This window comes from Cupressus sempervirens, chromosome 3 (genome assembly GCF_028749045.1).
Source record: "Cupressus sempervirens isolate cs-2001-9-10 chromosome 3, ASM2874904v1, whole genome shotgun sequence".
Lineage (NCBI taxonomy): Eukaryota > Viridiplantae > Streptophyta > Pinopsida > Cupressales > Cupressaceae > Cupressus > Cupressus sempervirens.
In genome coordinates, this window is record NC_143120.1 from 316,308,069 (window position 1) to 316,325,666 (window position 17,598).

General features: G+C 32.4%; 1 protein-coding gene across 3 annotated transcripts in view; it reads right to left on the minus strand.

Moving 5' to 3' along the window:
* Positions 1 to 17,598, minus strand: part of LOC149566255 (uncharacterized) — a 158,492-nt gene that overhangs the window by 15,561 nt on the left and 125,333 nt on the right. The window contains exon 6 of one of the 3 annotated variants that reach the window (XR_016362151.1): positions 10,989 to 11,234. The exons of the other annotated variants lie outside the window; for them this stretch is intronic. The gene's annotated coding sequence lies outside the window, so the exon portion shown is untranslated. Of the gene's footprint in view, positions 1 to 10,988; positions 11,235 to 17,598 lie in introns of those variants that run through there. 3 annotated transcript variants of the gene reach the window in all.

A 17,598-nucleotide genomic window follows, 5' to 3' on the forward strand; every position in this document is an offset into this window, starting at 1 on the left:
GAAGTTGGTGCAAATCTAGAAGAATCCAGAAACGGTAACCAAACTTCTGGGAGGCATAACTTTTGAACCGTAGCTCCAATTGATGAACCGTTTACATTTTCAGAAAGCTCTCAAAGCGCTCTATAGCCCTATGGACCAGCTTCACTCATCCCCCATTTTTTGACCCTTTTCAAGGTCATTTAATGCCCCTAACCTGACTTTGAAGCATTCTTAGGAGGTCTCCAAAACTCAAAAAATTGCAATAACTTTCAAACCGTGGGGCCTATTGACCTGATTCTTTTTTTGGAATGCTCTAAATCACAATTACATTAATCTGGCCAATTCACACCTTCTAGGTCACCAAAATGATGGCCCAATTACATGCTCCTATTTTTTTTGGGATTTTTAAACACACTGATAGTGGAACTGTGAGAATTGGAACCTTTATTTGACCCAAATGGGTATCCAAAAATGAAAAGACATGAAACAGAAACTAAGTCTAAGTACATTTTTTTTTGGGTGACACAAGATTGCCCTTATACCTCTGGATGCTCTTGCATCAGCTTCAGATAGGGGAATGACCCCTAACTTACTTCTTAGATACAAGAATGCATCCTTAGGTGAAGGCTTTGTGAATATGTTAGCAATTTGTTCCTTTGTATGGACATATTCCAATCTGATTTCCTTTTCTTGTACCAATTCTCTAACAAAGTGATACTTTATAGCAATATGCTTGGTTTTTAAATGCATTACTACATTCTTGGATATGTTGATTACACTTGTTTTGTCACAAAACATAACAATAGGTTCTTTGATTTCTTGCTTCATACCTTCTAATAATTGTTTGAACCATACAATTTTTGAGTAGTTTATTGCCACTGCAACATATTGAGCCTCTACTGTGGACTAGGAAGTACAGTTTTGCTTTTTACTTGTCCAAGAAACCAACCTCTTTCCAAGAAAGAAAGCTCCTCCACTTGTACTTTTTTTGTCATCAACATTCCCTGCCCAATCTGCATCAGTAAACACTTTTAAATCCAGATTTCCTCCAAGTTTATAACATAATCCATAATCTTCAGTTTCTTTCAAGTATCTCATGATCTTTTTGATTGCCATCATGTGATTTTATTTTGGTTTTGCTAAGAATCTTGCCACAATTCCTACTGCAAGGGCCATTTCTGGTCATGTATGCACTACATACTGCAACTTTCCAATCATAGATCTATACAATGTCTGATCCACTTCCTTTGATTCATCATCTTTGGTAAGTTTCAATCCAGTACACATAGGAGTCCCAACTGGTTTGCAGTCTTCCATACCAATTTTTTTAAATATCTCCTTGATGTATTTAGATTGAGTGATGTAGATTCCATTCTTATTCTATTGAATTTGAAGACCAACAAAGAATTTGATTTCACCAAACATTGACATTTCAAATTCCTTGCTCATTTGTTTTGAAATTCTTTGCAAAGATCATCATTTTCAGTGAACAAAGTATCATCTACAAATATTTCTGCCAAAATAATCTTATTATCTAGACCTTCCTTGATATACAAGCTACTATTATCATTAGTTCTTTGAAAACCAATCTTAATAAGATCATTATGCAATCTTTCATAACATGCTCTAGGGGCTTGTTTCAAACCATATAATGCTTTATGCAATTTGTAGAACATGTCCTTCCTATCTAGATCAAAAAAAACTTTAGGCTATTTAATGTAAACCTCTTCATCCAATATGCCATTGAGAAATGCTAACTTGAAATCCATCTGATAAACTTTGAATCCTTTGTATGCAACATATGCAAGTAAGGTTTTGACACCTTCCAATCTTGCAATAGGAGCAAAAGTTTCACCATAGTCTACACCTTCTTCTTGAGAGTATCCTTTGCATACAAGTCTAACTTTGTTCCTTGACACCTTACCATCTTTATTTAACTTGTTTCTAAATACCCACTTAGTTGCAATCACATTTTTGTCTTTAGGTCTAGGTACAAGAGTCCATGTTTTGTTTTTCTCTATCTTTTCTATCTCTTCATTCATAGCTTCAATCCAATTTTCATTTTCTAACTCATCTTTGACATTTCTAGGTTCAAAATCAGCAAGTACACAAGTGCCTTTCAACTTACTTCTTGTCATTGTTCCTTCTGATTTATCTCCATTGATCTGATTTGGTGCATGATGCTTCCTGACATACTTAGCTAACATAGGCTCCTTGCCTTTTGAATGAATTGCATTTTTATCCTTTTGCATCTCAACTTCTGGTTCTAGTTTTGGTTGCTTGGGCTCGATAGATGTTGATTCGGTAGCTTCTATTTGCAAGGCAGGTTCTTGCAACTCGGTAGGTATTAGTTCAATTTGAACTTCCCGCGACTCGGTTACTAAAGACTCAAGAGTTGAAGATTCTTGATTAATAGGTGTATTTGGCATTGTATCAGGTTAAATGTAAATAAATCTCCTATAGTCTTTAGGTTCTCGTTTTCTTTTTGCTTCAGTTCTTTCTGCAAACTCATCAATTTTCACATGTGCACTTTCTATGACTTTGTGAGTAGACAAATTCAAACATCTATATGCTTTACTTTTGCAAGAATATCCCAAAAATATTCCTTCATCACTCTTTACATAAAATTTATCTTTTCTAGATTCTTTCAAAATGTAACATTTGCTTCCAAATACTTTTAGGTAACTTATATTGGGTTTGTAGCCATACCACAACTCATAGGGGGTTCTGAATAAGTCTTTTTTCAGCTATACTCGGTTCAAGGTATGAACTACAGTGCTGATAGCTTCCTTCCAATATTTGATAGCAATGCTCTTCTCAATTATTAGGGTTCTTGCACAGTCCATGATAGATCTATTCCTTCTTTCAGCTATTCCATTTTGTTCAGGAGTTCTAGGTGCTGAAACCTATCTTTTGATTCCCCTTTCAATGCAAAAGTTATTGAACTCATGTGAAATGAATTTACCACCTCTGTTAGACCTTAAACATTTTAGTCTTTTGCCTATTTCCTTTTCTACTTTGGCCAAATACCATTTGAACTTTTCAAATGCTTTTGGTTTCTCTCTTAGGTACATGACTATCATCATTCTTGAATAATCATCAACAAAAAAAATGAATAATTTTTCACCAGTATAACTTTCAATGCCAGTAGGTCCACATAAATCAATGTGAACAATTTCTAAAATTTCTCCAGACTGATAGTTTTTGCTTTAAAAACTAGTTTTTCCCATTTTGCCAATTTGACAATTCTTGCATAGACCAACCTCAAGTTTTTTTATGTTGGGAATGCCACTTACTTTCTTGAATTTACTTATTTTTACCAAATTTTTAAAGTTTACATGACAAAACCTCCTATGCCATAATCAACTTTCTTCAACTTGAGCAATAAAACATGAACATTCACCAAGTTCAAGATAAAATACGTAACCTTTTGTTTGAGTGCGTGATCCAATTAGTTTTCCTTTACCATCCAACAGTCTTTCTTTTCTATGCATGAATTCCACTTTGAATCCATTATTGAATAGCCGTGCCATACTCAACAGATTGTGCTTTAGTCCTTCTACCCAATATGCATTATCACATACAAGTTCCTTGGTTAGTGAGATTCTTCCTTTTCCTCTTATACAACAAGGTTCATTGTTACCAAATCTTACACTGCCACCATCATAGTCTTCAAAATATTCAAACTTAGTTTTATCACCAGTCAGGTGATGAGAACAAACACTATCTATAATCCATGTATCATTTTTGCTCACATGAGAAATGAGTTCCATTTCTTCATCATTATCAGATTCATCCTTTACAGCTATGTAAACAATTTCATCTTCTTCTTCATCATCAAAATCATTAGAATCTTTAGCCATGAAACATGTTTTCTTACCTTTATCCTTGAATGATTTGAAGTCTTTCTAGCCATTGCACTTGTGACCTTTCTTCTCATCCTTGTTCTGCTTATTTGGGCACCTAGTAGCAATATGTCCAATTTCTTCACAAGAAAAATAGATTAGAGAAACCTTACCTTTGTATTTTCCTTTTCCTCTTAAATATTTCCTTGCTAGTAGAGCTTCAACCACCTCAAGATCACTATCTAAACTTTGTTCTGATTCTTCATCACTATCTAATTGAGGATCATTTATCTTCTTGCATTTTTCTTTGACTGAAAGCTTGGCTTCAAATGTTGATTCAATGTTCTTGGTAGCTGGAACATAATTATCATAGTTGTCTAGCTCAAATGATCTCAATCTTCCAACTATGACCTCTAAATTTATCTTATGATTTGCTTCACATCTTCTTTCTTGAATTATAGAGACTTTGATTGCATAAATAGGAAGTAGAGTTCTAAGAACTTTACTTATAACTATCTCCTCTAGATGCTTTGATTGCACTAACACATGCTTTAACTCTTTCAACATATTTTGCAATTTTTTCATCCTCTCTCATCCTCATTTGATCAAATTTTCCTTTCAAACTTTCTACTTTGGCTCTTCTCACATTATCATCTCCTCCATAGATCTCTTTCAGCTTGTTCCACATTTCAAAGGCAGTTTTGCAATCCTTGATGTCATCAAATTCTTCATAACTTAGAGCAGATGCTATATCTATCATCATGTTGTTGTGAGTCTTCTTTTCAGCAATATCATTGACAGATAATGTACAAGTAGGTTCTGCATATTTTTCATCAAGGTACTTCAGTCTTGTATCACCAATAGAAGCTAGATGAAGTCTCATCAACCCCTGCCATGCTAAGAAGTTGTCCCTGTTAAGTCTTGGAATTTCTCTCTTATAAGACATCTTGAATTTTGGCTTAGATCCTTGAAATATTTTCTTGCAAGAACCAAAAGCTCTGATACCAATTGTTGGAATTATAGATGGAGTAACTGAGAGAGGGGCGGGGGGGCGAGGAGGGGTGAATCAGTTACCACAAAAACAAATCCATAGATCCCTTAGATGTCTTAAGTTATTACTGATACTCGAAAAACACTATAAAAATGTTGTAACTTGGTAATTTAACTTGTTATTGATCTTCAAGCATTCATAATTATTAATATGCATGCAAAAGTAAATAAAATGAACACAGGAGACACCAGATTTAACGTGGAAACCCAATACGAAAAAAACCACCAAGTTACTAGCTACCAATTTTCACTCTTCTAAAGTGAGCCCTATTAAAGGTTACAATACACACTATTAGGAGTTACCCTATTAGAGGATTTAATCACCCTATTAGGAGTGGCCTTGCTAGAGGTCTTTACAACAATTCAACTAAACTATCACCTTGTTAAAGGATTTACAAAATGGCTATCAAACCAACTCTGTTAAGAGATTTGAAATCACTACTACAATGGTTAGAAAGTAACATTGAATTGACCTGAATAAGATGCAACTAAATTTGCTGATTATAGATCTCTATTTTGCACTATTAGATCCTTCTTGATCAAATATAGCTTTGCTACTCCTCAATGATCTTTTATCATCCTTCAAAATTTTCTCTCACAATAATTAATCCTTCTTCTCATTCACATTACGTCAAATCTATCACACACTTAGAATTCACAGTTTGACCTCATATATATGCCATTCAGATTTTCAAGTCAGCTCATCCACAAGTTACTTTTACCAATAAACTATACATCAGTTAGGTACATGTATTATATTGAACAAATAAACTTGTATTTCACAAACAATGAAATCCTTCATTGGCCGACCTTTCTTGATAAATATTGCTTCCAGAAATAATTTTTTGTGTTAACTGTCTTAACTTGGTTAACACTGTAAAAGTTGCAAAATCCTTTGGCTACTGAGTTAACTCAGTAAGAACTAAATTTCCTTCACTACCCATGAAAGCTCGGTTAGAATTGTTTCTGCACTATTTCCTCTTGATGACCGAGTGAGCTCAGTAACAACTAAATTTCCTTTGCTAAACTTTGAAAGCTCGGTAACAACTGCCTGTGCAAGGTAAAGCCTGAGAATTCTCAGTAGACATTGTAAACCTTCTTTGCTAACCTTCTGAACTCAGTAAACATTTTCTTTTGCCTTGCTAACCAACTGAGCTCGGTAGACACTGACTAATAACTGATATGACATTTGTGTAACATCAAAGACAACACACAATTGAACAATCATATCAACATCTTCAAGATGAGATCATGATGTGACTCAAATATTGGAAGATGGCACACCTTCACAATTTAATTGTCTTTTTGATTGTAAGAGTCTCAGTTGCTCTCTTTGTCTTTCCAATTCTATATCTTTGTTCACAATGTACTCTCTTTTTTTCCCTTTTAATTGCCAAATCCCTCTACATCTTTTTTAGTGTTTCAATTTTTGGTTTATTCATTTGCATGATGATGATGTATATATGTCAAATCATTCAAACATATATATTAGAATGTATTCTAAATGTCAAATCATAAAAACATAAAAACTACAATGATTTCTATAAATACGATATTATACAACTTGCCAAATCATAATACAATTCGTCTCTATAATCACCATATACATTTAAATTTACTCCACTAACCTTAAATATGCTGAAATGTTGATTGATAGTTGAAATAGTCTAGAAAATGGTTGATTTTGGTACTTCCAACACCAAGAATAGTCTTTTGTGACTTCCAATACCATGAAACCTATGTTTCTATCATAAAAATAGAAGAAAACATATTGCAAAATGGACAATGTGGGCTTGTCTCAATAGCCACATTAATGTTCAAACTAGATTTTGTGTATTTACATAGCATGATCGTGTTATAGTGTGATTGCACTATGTAAATACAAGTTTTTCCTCCCTTCATTTCCATCCTATCCCCTATAGGTCTACCTACCCACTTCTCTCTCCATCCTATACCATTATCTTTCTCTCTATCTCATGTTCTCACGATCTCTCTCTCTCTCTCTCTCTCTCTCTCTCTCTCTCTCTCTCTCTCTCTCTCTCTCTCTCTCTCTCTTCCTATGCCATTCTTTCTCATTCTATCCCATCCTCTCTCACTCTCTCAGTATCCTATCGAGCTTCTCTCTCTTCCTATCCCATATGCTCTTTCTCTCCATCCTATCCCTCAGCAAGCTACCTACCCCTTTCTATGCATCTAATTCCCTACTCTCTCTCTCCAATAATCACTCTCTCCTTCTCTACATTAATCTCTCTCTCTCTCTCTCTCTCTCTCTCTCTCTCTCTCTCTCTCTCTCTCTCTCTCTCTCTCTCTCTCTCTCCCCCACCCCCTACCCCTTCTTTTCATCCTATTCCTTACCAACACACACCCTCTCTTTCCCTTCATCAATTACTTCTGAGCTCTTTATCTCACTCTCTCCATATACTCTCCCCTCTCCTTCTTCCTATCCCCTACTCTCTCTCTCTCTCTCTCTCTCTCTCCTCCCCCCCCCCCCCCCCCCCCATACACACACACACACAATTTTTTCCTCTCCATCATATCACCTCTCTACATCTCTATATATTATTCATTTTTTACTTGTCTCTTCCTATCACATTATCTACCTCCGCTCCCCCCCACCCCTTTCTCTTTTAGCTATTTAAGATATCCTCAATATAATGTATGCCTTATTATTTATATATACTGTATGCTCTATAGTATGTATGCACCTCATAATACATTCAAATTCACCAAATCTAAGGATTGGATTTGCAATGAAGATCCAACCCAAAAGTTTGATCATTTTATACTAGTCTCAAATGTGATTTCCAACAAGCATACTAAAAATACATATTTTTTCTTATGTGCTCTCCATCTAGTTTGACTGTGCTTGAATATGGATAAAACTAGGTTACATGATATTGTAGATCTCTATGTTAGCTATGTAACCATATAATTTATTTTGAATTTAGAGTACTTTAAGCCTTTCAACTCTAAGTTTTTTTCAATGTATATACATTTTATCTCTAAAACCAACATGTAGTGTTTGGGGGTTAGATTTTAGCTCATTTGTCCAATTTTGCAACAAGTTAGTCATTTTGAAACTAGACACCATTCTAAACACTTTTTTAAAAAAGCATTTACTTTTTATTTTTTCTCAATGATTTGTCGGCAGCACATAGATATTTTACATTTTTGGGATGTGATCACTTCAAAAATTTCCAAAAAAACTATGATTATAGGGGGACCAAACTTCACACTATGTTATGTTTTCATTGAAAAAATAGTACCACTTTCTCTCAATCCCTTTTTTGAGGGCCCTAAACTCCACCATTTTCATAAAAATATATTAGTAGTTTAGAAGCTAGATTCAAAGGACTATAATTCCTTTTTTTTTTTTTTTCAGTCATATCCTTCAATTCTTAGTGTACCTATCTTCAAAATTATCGTTGAAGTTTTGAAATTGCTGATTTCAACAAAAAATCACATCTTATTCCCCCTTTTGGTACCAAAACTTTGTGTACTTACCTTATGGAAAGGGAGGGGATCCATAGGCTATGAAAGATACCATCCGATCTTAAAAAGGCCAAATTGTTGACATACTAGTGACTGAACTACGGAAGGCTATAAATAATCCTAGTTGAGAACATAGCCATTGTCAATAAAAAGGAAGAGTAAGGGAAATAGAGGAAGACATGACCAATAGTTTCTTCCTTGGACTCATTCAAAGAGCATCGACTAGGGCCATGAAAATTAAACTTTCTAAATATTTCCTCTATAAGGGCCCTCTAGTGGAGAACTATTTATGAGAAAAACCCAACTTTAGGAATGTAAAAGTTCTCCTAGTACAATCTAAGAGGAAGAAGAATATTTGAAAAGACTTGATGAAATTCGAAAATCGTATAACCCATTTTTGAGCTATACTCTCCATTAATGTTTCCATTCCAAATTCTTGAAGGAAAACTTACTTGAATGAAGAATTAATTGAAGGAGATTTTGATCTTCCAAGGGAATATCCTCATAATCAAAGTCTTTCTATTTCTAGTTTAGTCCATCTTCGTCGATGATCACATAATCTCTTACCTTAGTGCCCCATTTGGATTCCAAATAGATCTTAGTGAGATGAAGGGATGAATAGAGGACTAGGGCCTTATATCCTCCCCATGAATCATGCTAGAATAGAGTATCCCTACCATCCCCAAGATTCCAAGTTAGTTTATTCTAAATAATAGGTTCAAGCATTTAAACAAGAAATTCCAAAATATCAAGCCTTTAGGAGGATTAACTTCCCTAAAAGAAATGACTGGATCCTTGGAAGTAAGGTATTTATGTGTCAAGGTCTTGACCTATTTTAGGTTAGGTAACTTTATCGTCTTCTAGATTAACCTAGCTCCTAAAGTCTTCCCTTCAAGTTTGATATTCTTAATTTGTGCTCCCCCTAATTCCTTAGATATGCAAGCTTGATCTGAAGAGAGTAGGGGAATTTTTCTTTTATCTACCCTTCCTTGCCATAAAAAGGACCTAAGATAATTTTTGATCTCAATCTATTTACCACTTTCAAGATCCATATAGGAAAGTTGAAACCCTGAAAAATTTCCAGCCTTTACACTACTAAACTTCAACCATAAATTACTAATAAAACCTCAAGAATTTGCATCCTTCACATGGCAAAATTTTCCTTGAAAATGCTATTTTTTCCCAATAGTATTTGTATTTTCACAATTCTTTTCAAAAAATTCTTTCATTTAGTTGATTTATCATTGATCTATAATTTGATTTTTTGAAACAAATGCCAATTTTATTGACTGACACAACCTTCTAAAGTATTTTATTAATAAATACAAAATTATATTATACTTTCATATAAATTTATCATAAATATGAATAAATATGCAATTTTTAAAACAATCTATCATTTTATAATAATATTTTCAAGCCAAATGACAAGAACATTATATTAAAGTTTTTAAATTACATATATTTATATTATATTTTATATTTTAAAACTTGTTTGTGGATGACCTATATATATATATATATATATATAAACATAATTAAAATAAAAAATTATCAAATAACTTGATATTATTATTTTAAATTATTTTCATACATATTACATTAATATACTTCTAACTTCTATAAACTTTAATATTTTATTTTTAATAAATTAAAATACTACCGTCATTTTCATCTATTGGCAATTTGAAATTAAAATTTAAATAAATAATATTAAGTTATTTGACATTATCTACTTTAAACCTTTTTTTTTTCAATTTTAACTCTTTTCATTTAAAATTTTAACCAATGCTAACAAAATTATGGCAGGAACTTTATTGGCGTGCAACTTGTTAAATTTATAATTGAAAAGAATTAAATCACAAGAAAACAACAAATAAGAAAATTGCATTTATCAAACAATTTTTAAAAATTAATAAAGTAAAATACTGTTGAATATAGAATAAAATGATTACACAATTTTTAGAGTGAATATTATTTAGAAATAAAAAGACATCAATGGGTTCTTGAAAGGTTCTTATAGAGTCATTACAGATCAAGTCTTGCTGAGTGTACCCCTTAGTTCTTGGCTCTCAGTCGAAGTTGTTTAGTTAATGCCCATGCTCTCATGTTAGTTAGATAAAAGAATTTCATGAAAGTCCTCTATTGAAAAAAAATTGAAAACCATTCTCCTATCTATATAAGATGTCCATATTAATCAAATCAAAATTATTTTTGGAAATTATCATTCTCAATTTCTAAATACATGTAGCAAAAAGAAAAATTTAAGCATACATTAAGATGTAACTTGAGCCTTCATACTCCTATTTTTTTAAATTAATTTATTTCTTTTTAATATATAGTAAATTCACAAGATAAAGAATAATTAGAATATAATTGTAATATTTTTTATGTATTAGAAAACAACCAAAAGAAAAGGGGTTTGACCATAGGTTACAATAGTCTGAAAGTCAATTGTTAGCCATTCAACAATAATTCAACCTACACCCTTTCTAAAATAATAAAGCCTATAAAAAATTAGAAAATTGAAAAGAAAGGAGTAATTAAAATATTAAAGATTAAATATCTAAGTATCATAATTCATTTATTAATAATAATGAAATTAAAGTTTCACATTACTAGTGAGATTTGAATATTGTTATTATTAATTAAATTAATCTTTAGATTTTTTTTTGATAAGAAAGAGGCTGAAGTTATTTATTAAGTTGAACAAAACCAATACAACCTAACCTAAGGGACACTAAGAGGATAGAGTTGGGTGATAGTCTTGGTCCAAATATCCAATGGATTACAATAAATATATAAGAACTTTGGGGAATGATCCCTATAAATCCTCTTGTGAATGGTGTGCCCTTCTTTCAATGCTACCTAAAAAAACACAAATCCAACAACCAACTAATTGTATATACTACATGTTAGAAGGTTAGAGAGTCTCCAAATAAAAATTGTATGCCATCATGATACTTAAGGAAATATATACCATGTTAGAAAAATCAATCATAAACTCAAAGAGCTAGGATAAGAAACAAATAAAATAATAGATATAGTTAATAAAACCAAAAAAAAAAGATGCTATTGATGATGAAATAGTTTGGAACATGCTAATAATTAAAGAGTTAATTATTCAAATGAATAATTCAGTTCTATAATAAATCATGAATTTCTTGAAATCAAACAAAATTTCTAATTTCTAACCCCATTTATTGATAAGTTTACATAAAACAACTAGTAATATCATAGATAAAACATTTTTATTGATAAGTTTACATAAAAGAACTAGTAATATCATAGATAAAACATTTTTGTTAATTCCTTAAGTCCACTTGCTATTGGTAAGATCAGGACTCAAACAGAAGCTACTCATATGGGCAATACTTTACCTACAACAAGAATATTTAAGTGCATGTGAAGGAGATCTTACATACATAAAAAAAAAATACATTTATTTAAATAATGATAAGGAAATCTAGGCTACCCCATGCTAACTTTTTTAACTTCTAGTGGTAAAAATTGTTAAGAAGACTAAAGTTTGGATTATTAATACCTTTTAATTGATTACAAGGGATTTATCAATACCAAAATTTATTAACTCATCTACCCTCCTATTCCCCTTCCAATAAATATTGTTAAATAATACTTTACTGAAAGATTTACATAGTTCTAATGCTTTTGAAAGATTCACATCTAACCTTGAGTAGGAAAAAGAGCCCTTTATTAAATCATATATGATAATAAAAGAGTCTCATTCTATTCCTAACTTGGTTAATCCAAACACTTTTCATAAAGAGAGGCTCTCTACTAAACCTAAAATTTTTGCCCAATTATTTGTGGTCTCTCCTATATATTTCTCTATATTTTCTATTTATTCCCCCTTATCATTGTGAATGTAGCATCCTATGCTAGCTTTACTTTGGATCCCTCTTGAAGAACCATCAAAATTGAAAATGAATCATTCATTCTTGGTAGCATTCCATATAGATTCATCCCTTTTAGATGTTCCTTGAATTTTTCCATTACCTAGAAAGGGAGGGATCTTTAAATCATTCCATTGACCACACATCTTCTCATCCCATTAAGTCATCCTAGCTTATTTGATTTTTGTGTTAACCAACCTTTTATTTGTTAATTCTTGGTAATTGAAAATTTTATCTTATTTATAAGTTCTTTTACATCCATCCTTTTATTTTGAAAATTTCTTCTATTCCTCCCCTTCCATAGTTTCCAAAGAACTATGGGCTAAGTGCACAAAGTTATGAACCAAAAAGATGCCATGTTTTGATTTTTTCTAATCTAAGGTTAGTGTGATTTCACTATAGAACGATCACTCTATAATGTGATCGCACTATAGTGCAATCATGCTATGGTTTGGGTGGCACAAGCCATTGCCTCATGAAATTGGTAGCAAAATCACACTATTTAAAAATAATGAATTTAGTGCCATTACGCTAGCTATTGAAAAGTTTTATTTAAAAAGAAAAATCGAGAGTCATTTCTTATTTTTCTCTATTTTCTCTCCATGGCTTTGGCATTTTCCTTCTCTTCCAAGGAGCGCATTAGCCCTATTTTTTCCCATTTTGAATATTAGTTTACATGAGATATGGCTCCATGATTTCAAAAATGCCAAAACACTCAAAGATGTATGAATTTTAAATCTTGTTTTTGTAAAATTTTGTGTTTTCTAAATTTTGATTGGGTGTTTTTTTTTAAAATAGTATTTTTTGTGAGGCCTCGCCCCGACCCATCACAACATAGTGATACATTACTATTATTTTGATATTCACGACTCAAGATGTCGAGACATTATCTGATGCTCAGAACATACTATACTATTTCATGTTCTGTGATGTTACTTTTAGATATACTTGATGTTTGTCATTTAATGTTTCATGTATATGTATGTTGATGAAATCAGTAAATGTAGGATTGAGACTTTGATTTAAGAGATTTTAAATGGTTAAGAATTAAGCAGGATGAAGAAACCCTTATTGATGTATGTTTCAATTTATGTGGATTTCTGATACGTATACATATATGTACATGTGATTTAACAGGACTATTGATGTGTGCAATGAGTGTGCAGATATTTTAGCCGAGGAACTCTATAGAGGAACAAAATTGATCTCTGTGTGCTATTTTGGAAACCTTGTTGTTCGTAATTCAGGTATTGTATTGTGAGATGTATGTATGTATCTTCCTATGTTCAGTGAATGTTAGTGTTTGTAATTATGTTCTTTTAGTGTCGCTTGACTCTAATAAATTGGTTATGTTCTTCAGTATGCTAATTAGGGTTAGTTGTGTAACCTTTGGACCCAAGTTGGTTTAAGTTAGTGTCAGTTTGCTAATTGAGTTCTTAATCGAGGTTAGTCATCCCTTAATCCAAATTAGTGCTTATCTGCAATGTTAGAGTAGTTAGAAGGTCCTATTTTATTCCTAGATTTTTTTTGGCTCTAAACCTTTTTCCTAAGGCTTAAAACATGAAATTATTATACCCAAAGGGTATGGGTATGGTTTAGGGGTCTTTTCCAACCCCTAAGCCCCTTTTATTGACTTTTGAGGCCACTCAAAAAGTCTCATTTTAACTTTGTGCGAAAATTACAAGTGGTTATCTTGAGTCACCTCACCTCACCTCCACTTAGTGTTTAACCATAGTGTGGGTTGAGTTAGGAGTTTCTAGAATTGCTAGTGGGTAAAAGTAGTTATTGCTCTTTTTGGTGGTTGAGTTTGAGGCTTATTTAGAGGCCCTTCTTGGACTAGTAGAGTTGTTACCCAATCTCTACATTTACAGAGGAGTTTTTTGAAGATTGAAGGAAGGAAGTGGAAACTCTACAGAAAACTTGTTCATTGCCATTACCTCTTTGTGAAGGTAGGAATTCTCATCTCCCTTGTTTAGCTTTCATGTTTGTTTCATGCTTATGCTACCATCTTGTTGTTTTTATGTTTGTATGCTTGTGGATATGTTGGGAAAATTTGAAAACCATGTTATTTTGGATGATTTTCTTTCATGTTTATGTATGCAAATTTTGAAATTTTTCTTGCATGGGTATTTTGGTATTACCCACCCTTGGACAGGGTAGAAGTGACGAATTTTGGAAAGGTCTGTTTAGTTGGACTCCAACCAGTGTAGAGTCTCTTCTCAGGATGAGAAGAGGGAGAGAGGGTAGGGTGTTATAGGCCCCTACCTGTCAGCTCAAACCTCGTATGAGTATGGCATGGTTAAATGGAAGAACGAAAGTTCTTGGTTAATAGCTTTGATTGGGCATCTGATTTGGTGTTGTGCTAAACTTCTCCTGTTGGAAGAATCCACCTTTCCCTAATGTTGATTCATTGTGGATCTCATTATGAAAACCTTGTATGAATATGCATGTTTGAATTGTTCTTGGTCATGATTTTGGTCACCTGATCAGATTTTGTTCCCTCCATGGTTCTAGAAATGTGTTGTAGAAAAAATTATAAATCAATTGATGAGGGTCATGAAGAAAATTCAATTAAATTGTTGAAATTTGGGATTGATATCCTATTGTAAATTGTATTTTAAACTTTTTTGTAAATGGAAACGAAGCTGAGTTTTCTTCCTAGTTCTTTCCCGGTTGAGCCTTTGAATTAGGTTTGCCAATAAAATTGGTGTTTTGAGTATAATTTGGTCATCATGTGATTTAATTGTGATTTAAATTTAGATGGATGAATCTCAAAAATAAGATGGAATTGATGATGTTAAATTTGGTAAAATTTCAAGTTTTCTTTTATGTTGAAAATGAAAATTATGATCATGGATGTAGATTCAGGTTGCATGATTATTTGAATCAACAAGTATTGCATTATTGAATAAAATGGATAATTCATATTCTTAGTATGTTAAGGTTGTAATTAGGCTTTATGGATTTTCATTTAAAAGAAATTATTTACAAAGGTCGAATTATTCCAATTTAAGATTTATAGGAGATCAAATGATTTTAGTATAAATGTTTTAAATCTATTAAAAAAAAAATATACCTTATAAAAAAAAAAAAAAAAAAAAAAAAAAAAAAATATATATATATATATATATACTTGCCTTGTAATTTGTATACTTAGAAAAATTTTCATCAAAAAAAAAAAGTGTGTTGCAAGAGAGTAAAACTCTCTGCCTTTTGTATCGGAGAAGAAATTAAATGGATTTAAACAACAGAGAATATTCCTAAATGATACTTTTTATTTAAAATTTGGAATTAAAAAAAATAGAATAAAATGTATTTTGAATAAATCAAATCAAAAAAAAAATCTAATTTCCTATCAACTAAACTTTATGCAATAACTTTTATAAATATCCCATCTTAGCATTACTTTTCCATCTTCCTTGATGCACATCAGCTTGAAACTATATTTATTTCAAAAGAAAAGTCTTTGTGTCATCATATTGATGATGTCATCCCTATATTACCCCCTTGACCTTGTGCTTGTCACAACTCCTTAGAAAGCGTGGGGCTTTGGGATGAAGATATTAGTTTATGTTTAAAACTTACCTTTTCCCTCATGTCCCATCCCCTTGTTGAAGCGCTCACCTATGGATTAAACCTTGTTATGCTATAGATTCTGCCACCTTGTCCCATCCCTATCTTCCTCCATATCTAGCACTCAGTTTGGGTGGTAAAACATTTATGTTGGGGGGGGGGGAGTTTGCTTATTGTCTTAAGTTTGAAATTGGTGGTCATTTCCTTTATTATTTCCTTTCCCTTGTCTCTGCTCACGTGCCCACAACTTGGGATGCATTTTCCTCCATATTGGGCTGCGTGGGAAGGAGTGTGACTGATGCCATGTTAGTAACATGACATAAGTTGAGGTCTTGGTATACGTTTTGGGTTATGTAGTAAAGTTTGCAAAAATAAATCTGCTTTAAAACTTCATCTCCTCCATGATATCAGCGTATCCTTTTGATGTAAGGACTTGGAATTGCGTGGGGGCCTAGGGAGAGGTGTTGGGGGTCAAATCAACTTGGCTAGTGGCCAAGTGGGATGGTTAGGTTTAGGGTAGAGTAGAGTGTAGGTTAGTAATAGTTAGGTTAGATTATGATGTTAGTTTGTTTGTTGATAAGATTTATTATTAATAGTTTTATTTAGTTAGTTGTTTTAGTAGTTAGTTTTATTTAGTTTAAATTGTAAATTGTTAAGTTATTTGTTTAAATTTTATATATATTTCTTTAGTAATATTAGTTTAATTTCATGTTTTAATTAGATAATTTTAATTTTATTTAAATTGTAAAGTTAAGTTCTATTTAAAGATTAGACACTCATTTTGTATATGGTTAGATCAATTTTAGATTTAGTTAGTTAGTTTAAGTTAAATTAGTTAGTTGTTAGTAAATTAAATTTATGACTAGTGTATAATTCACATTAATAACCTTTAATTTAAGTTTGGGATTAATGTTTTGTTTTTAATTATTATAATTGTTTTAGTTCGTTCTAAGAAGATAAAGTATGAAAGGTTAATTGGCTTTTTGATATAGGATTAGACTCAGGTTTATTTGATTGGATTTTACGATTAATCCAAACCCAATTTCATTTAGATTGTTATTAAAATAATTTTCACATGATTGTTTAAACAATGTAATAACAAATCAAATAAACATTGATATCAATCTAATAATGAAGAACTTCAAAATCCTGACGATGTATTCCTCCACAAGAGTTTTAAACTTAAGATGATGTAGAGAACCTTTACTTAAACTGTAATCAATCATTTCAAACTTAGAGCTTTTTAATTATTAATTATTATTAAAAAAAAAAAATCGTTCTTGCCCTCGTAGTTTGGGCATGACATTTTGGTATCAGAGCCCGTGTTTCAACACTAGGAACCTTAAACCATTGTGCTTCCTAAACATAACTCAACTTTTAATTATGTAGATGCCTCCTGTTACTCATAGCCGGTGAGGCAGAGGTCGTAGGGCTAGGGGTGGTAGAGCAGGGTAGGAGGATGGACCACCTCCACCACCACCACCATCAAACCCAAACCAGGACATTATAGATGCACTTCAGATGTTGACCAGTGTAGTTCAGCAGAGAGTAGTACCTGTAGTTCAACTAGTTCAGCAAATTCCAGTAGTGGAAGCAAAGGGACCCAGAGGAGGCAGGCTTAGAGTCAGAGAGAGGAATAGGATTCCCCCACCGAGGCAGTAAGAGGGTCAAGGTGAACATGAGGAAGAGTCCATACACTAGAGAGGACCCCCATTTGACAGACCTCCTAGACATGTAGGAGATGA